This window comes from Molossus molossus, unplaced genomic scaffold (assembly GCF_014108415.1).
Source record: "Molossus molossus isolate mMolMol1 unplaced genomic scaffold, mMolMol1.p scaffold_m16_p_5, whole genome shotgun sequence".
NCBI lineage: Eukaryota > Metazoa > Chordata > Mammalia > Chiroptera > Molossidae > Molossus > Molossus molossus.
Window position 1 is genome coordinate 18841301 of NW_023425388.1, and position 6399 is coordinate 18847699.

Here is a 6399-nt window from a genome sequence, read left to right on the forward strand (position 1 = left end):
GAGCAAAGATGATTCTCAGGCTATCACTGCACAACACTGAAATAAAATCACGTTAAACGTGAATGTATTGGAAACATTTCACTAACATGTTTACCAAAACTGTAGTTTACTATTTCCCCACTCAAAATCAGCATCAGATACAAATAATTACAATGAGATTATTATGTCTATTTTTGTATATCAAAATAAGTTCTGTTTTCTTAATTTGTGGCTTTGATTCTGTTGATTACTTCATAATACTATCACTGCTTCCCCAATTTTCTCTTATTATACTTTTACTTTTGAAACTGAGCTTATAAAATAGTGTATAGCAGACGGGTGGGCAGGCATAACTGGATTACGAGGTATTAAGTGTACTCAGCTACAGTAAGTAAATAATTAATTTTTCTTTCCTGTCCATATCTAACTCTCACTCTCCATTTCTCGTAAAAAGATCCTGAAAATAGCATTTATACTTAAGGATAGCACATCAACTTCTCAATTTCAATGAGAAAGTATCTAAAGTTAATTCCGCAAAGTCTATCTTGTTCCAATATATGCAAAGTGGAATAATTCAGAGATGTAGAGAAGAACTGCTAAAAAAGATACCATGAACATTTTGAAAGCCGTGTGCATTTGATTATCTCCAATTTTCCTCCCTTGAAAAGTTCCATTCAATTACCCATTCTTTTATTCCTAGTACATATGTTCTGAATTTGCACTGTATCGATTTGCATGTATTTGTAGATGGCTGTTCATAAAACGTTTCTTAATGCTGTGTGAATGTCTGTTTATCTGTCTGTCTGTCTTCACAACAGGACTGAAATTCCGTGCAGCACAAGCACTTGGCTGACTGCTCCTGTCCCTAAGCTAGGACAAGTGCTCAATGAATGTTTATTGAAGAGGAAAACTCATGAACATCCACAACAAAGCTGGGGGAGAGGGCGGGGGGATGGGGAGGAGGGTGTCTTGAGAGAATAACTGATGACACTGTTTAGAGTAACCGAATTCCAACTTACATATTTTTATACCAGCTGGAATATCACAAAAGCCGGTCATTAACACAGAACTGGTGCTATGCGGGACTTCGGCAGGACAGAAGAGAGGCCGGTTTTCTAGGTGCAAGTCATCGATCAGCAATTGCCCAAGAATAAAGAAATGTCATAAAGAGCTTTTTTTGAGAATTGCTTTCCTTGGGTTAGAGAAAATGGTGCTCACTGCACATTGTGTTTATTGTTGCTTTTCTTGGTCTAGCATATTTTCAAAATGTTTTTGCAACACAAACATCTGTTTGTTTTGCTTACAGTTATAATAACCACAGAAAGAAGCTTGACAGAGGTATGCGATTTGTTTGGTACATTTTTTCATAGGTAAAGATAAAGTAATAATAAAAATAGTAATCTTGTTTTAAAGAAGCACAACATATAATCCTTCAAAAAATTAAAGTGCTTCACATGCAGCAAAATGACTGTGGGTAATTCGGGTGGCCCAGGGAAGATTGTCCCAAAATATGCAACGATAGCATATTGATTTCTTCAAATCAGCGGTTTTCAACCTTTTTCATCTCATGGCATACCTGGGCTGATTACTAAAATTCTGTGGCACACCAAAATATATATATATATATATATATATATATATATTTTTAATCCTCATCCGAGGACACTTTCCCACTTCTTGTACAGACAGAGTGGGAGGGAGAGAGAGGAAGAGAGAGAGAGGGAAACATCGATGTGAAAGGGACACATCGAGTGGCTGCCACCCACATGACCAACCAGGGCCGGGGACAAACTGCAACCAAGGTACATGCCCTTAGCGGGAACCGAACCAGGGTCTCTCCGGACCGCAGGCGGACGCTCTAACCGCTGAGCCAAACCAGCCAGGGCTATATATATATTTTTTACTGAGTTGACAAAAAAAAAAACAGGTATAGTTTTGATTCATTCACACTGGATGGCTATTGTCGTGTTATTTGTTGCCATTTTTTTTTTACTGGACAGTCTAAGGGGAAAGAGGTCAATGCCCCTGACCAAATAGAAACAACGACATCGTGTGGTTGCCACCCGCACGACCCAACCAGGGCCCAACCGAGGTACGTGCCCTTAGCGGGAACCGAACCAGCGTCTCTCCGGGCCTGCGCTCTAACTGCTGAGCCAAACCGGGCAGGGCTACAGTCGCTGCTTTAAATGAAAGTTACTTGCCAAGCAGCTGGCGCCAGAAGAGCACGTCTGCTCTCTCTCCTGTCCGGATGCAGGACAACGTTCCCCATCCAGAGCTGTCTCCTTGCTCCAAGGGGGCTGAGAGACACCCCTGTGGCTCGGGTTCAGGAACCCAGAGCCCAGAGCCGAGAAGCCTGTAGGAACAAAGCTGTTCTTTTCTTACCCTTCACTCCTCCAGCCCTGTTTCTGTTTAGATTCCTCACTCATGAGCAGCCACACCTAAGTTTCTTTGTTCTGTCGAGTCTTCCCAAATGTATTGTTTCTGTGCTCAAAAAGTATAAATGGCTAGGCTGGCTCATCAGTTCTCTGAGCATCGTTTATGATCTCCCACGTGTATGCATCAAATTGGTTTTTCTCCGATTAATCTGGCCTCGTGTCAATTTTACTATTAGTCTAGCCACAATAACTTAGGGGGGATAAGAGACGTCCCCCTCCCTGACAGTAGCTACAGGGGATGTTCGAGAACACCCCCAGAAAAGAAGAATGGAGCATACCTTTAAAAAAATATATATGGTTGATCACAATATTTAATGTACATATTTATGAAAAGGATGAATTTGAAAGCAAACCTCAAGGTGTGATTTGCTTATAAGCAGTGGCTCCCACCTCTCCTTTCTCTTTGAGTCGTGATCTTTCCAGCTATAATTTCGAGTCGACTTGTGGTTATTTAATTGCTGTTTCAGTGTTTGTTTTCCTCGGGGAAAGTTGCTCAGGTTTTCCACTGAGGTGAACTATCTCTTGAAGTTAAATAAGAACAGTTGAAAAGTTATGAATAACTTATTTTCTGGAGGTAAAAGAAAGGTTCTCCTACCAACTGTAGTTTTCTACAATGGCTCACCCAACCCCTCAAAGACTCTGCCAGAGAAGCTGACTGTACAGCCCAAGAAAAATTGCAGCACCTTTGAGTTTTTTAACTCATTGTCAAACGATGGGTACTCACAGTAACCCCAACGTAGATGTGCCAACAAGTGAGCCAAAGAATCAGCACAGGTCCAACCACATGCCCCCGGTTCCTGTGCCACAGATCACCATCTTTCATGAAGGCCTGGGAACTTCCTTTGGTGATTGCTGGCTTACTGTGAGGTGGAGACCAAATGACCAAACAGCACCCCTAAAGTTAGAATTAGTGAAATTCTAAAAAAAGGTCAGTAGACCTAGGATGAGATTGTCTGGGAGGTTCTTTGTGGCTGGGATCCGAAGTTGCAGGTTAGGTTTAGATCTCCCTGTTCATTCTGGAACCTAGGCTAAAGGGACAGATACACCATAAGGGGCAACCAAAACACGCAAGTGCATTGAAGACTCTGCTCCCATCGGATATGCTTACATATTTATAAGCAAATAGGCCCATCCATTGGCCAAAGAAAGGCTCAAGTCCAAGCCCAGCCTCAGCTGGGCTGGGTTATAAACTCCAAAAAGAGTACAGGAGGAAATGAGTATTTGTTGAGCAAAATTAATTCAAATTATCCAAGAGCCTCGTAGGGTTGTTAGATGATTAAATAAATTAATGTTTTAATCACTTAGGGCAGCTCCTGCCCTAAACACAAAGTATGTAAGAATTTGCTAAGTAAAAATACATAAATAATCAAACCAGTGATCACTTGCAAAATTAAATGATCTCTCCAGTAGTATATATTTTTAGTAGGAAAACGCACTATATCTACTGCTACAATTCTTTCTTCAACCCATCAGAAAGAATTAACCAGATGATAATGTAAAAGTACTAATAAAGAAAAACCTCATCTGTGAGCACTGTAAACATTATACCATAGCAGAAATAAACTATTTTTCAGATTAAATTTATTTATTATTTGTTAAATAAATATTTTCAAGGCTAACGTAGTTTTTCAAGTTCAGTTCAGCTTCCCTGAAGTAAATAGAAGTTTATTATGAAAAAAATGTTATCGAGATAAAAGGTTCAAATGTAGTAAGGTAAATATCCCAATTAAAAAAGCAGTTGTCACCCTGGCCATTGGCTCAGTGGTTAGAGCACCAGCCTGCAGAGGAAAAGGGTCACAGGTTTGACTCCCGGGGAAGAGCACATACCCGGGTTGCAGCTTTGATCCCTGACCCCATGCGGGAGGCAACCAATTGATGTGTCTCTTTCATATCGATGCTTCACTCTCTCTTCCTTCTACTTTAAAAATCAATGGAAAAATAACTTCGGGTGAGGATTAACAAAAAAAGAAAAAAGAAATAATATAAAAGCAGTTGTCTACATGAGAGCATTTTGGCAAGAAATCCAAATCAGAGAGCTGTCCGACTATTGCTTACCCTGGGAGATACTATATCAAAAGCATCTTTTATGTTTTAAGATAATATTTGGAGCTTTTCTTTGGAATTCAAAGTTAATATGTTGAAAATAATAAGAAATAGGATTAAGGCATCTCTCCAAATCTTGCATTCTTCCTGTGATAACAACCTTTAAGTTTTAAAATGTATCCTTTAAATACTAATGTATATGATAGAGTGGTTTTAAAAAGTTTTTATAGTCTGTTATTCCATCTGTGTACATATATGTTTCATATCTATAAACACAGTTGCTATCTCTGAGACCACGCTCATAATGACTTTCTAATGTACAACCATCTGCAAGCTGGTAGCTGTGTATGACAAGGAATGAGACTACAGAAACACCTAATAGGATAATCATGTTTTTCTCTGGGTGTGAAATTAAACTAGAATTATTAAAGAAATCTGTACCCAGGGCCTTTGGATTATCTAGTCTTTCTTCTTATGTTATCCAATAAAAGCCACAGTCAGGAATAACATTTAGGACATGCAAAACAGTGGAAATCCAAGCCGTGTAAAGTGGATGGTGGGCTGCATAGCCCCTAGGGGCAGCTGCTGAACAGTGTGAAGGGGGCCATCTTCCCAGAGTAAAACATCAGATTGACACTTTGAAAATATGTCTGGAATTTAATCTAAGGTCATCCCAAGTAGGACTTCCACTATGTATTGTTTCATAGTATCCTATCACAACAAATCCCAGGCAGCCCAGATGTTACATATCAGATGTTACCTTACCTGCAAGAGCATGAATAAGGGCCTGTGACGAGGACGAGGAGGACTCTTTGTCACTGCCAGAATGGTCATGTTTTTGTCTTAGGCCTGTCAGTCTGACTTGAGAAGAGACAGTGATAGAGAAAGTAAGGGGGAGAGAAAGGAGGGGGGGAGGAGGTGGGAGAGAAGATTGGGGGGATACATGGTGATGGAAGGAGACTTGACTTGGGGTGGTGAACACACAGTACAGGTACAGATGATGTATTACAGAATTGTACACCTGAAACCTGTATAATTTTATTAACCAATGTCACCCCAAGAAACTAAAAAAAAAATTTCTAAAAATAAAATAATAAAAATAAATAAATTGCTTTCCCCTGATTTATTGTACAAATATATCATTTGTCTAAAAGAAATATGATTTTATGTTCTATTTTCCCTGTCTATTTATTGTTGGTAAGAATTGAAATCTCCTAATTGAAACATCCTTGTTCTTTTATGTTTGTAACTGAGATAAATGTGTAAGTTGAAAACCTCTGCTTTTTCTAATATTAAGCTCTAAATAAGAAAATGATGTACTTTAACTGGGAAATATCTAAATTCAGTCACATTGTCTAAGAACCATTTTCTTTCAACTTCACAGTCATTTAAAAGCAAGTTATGCTGTTTGGAATGCGACTGGATTTATAGAAATATTCCGAGACACTATATCAGACAAATGCTCCAACATTGGGATGGCAAGGGATTCTTCTTCTTGCTCCATTTTAATAATGATGTAAGATTGAGAAGAAGCATGAGGATTTATGATATCATTGTGTGTGAAATGACGTCATGTGAACTAACTTCAAAAACAATTTGATCAGTCCTGGCTGGTTTGGCTCAGCGGTTGGAGTGTCAGCCTGTAGATCAGAGAGTCCCGGGTTCAGTTCCACTAGGGGCATGTAACAAAACAAAACAAAACAAAACAAAACAATTTGATCAGGGAAAACACTACGTGCTGAATAACTACCTTAAATTACTAATGCATGGCTTAAAAAAAAATTTTTTTTTAATTAATTTTAGAGAAAGAGAGGAAGGGAGAGAGAGACAGAGATAGAAACCTTGATGAGAGAGAACATCGATTGACCACCTCCTGCGTGCCCCTCACTGGGGATCGGGCTGAAGACCTGGGCCTGTGCCCTGACTGGGAATCGAACCAGTG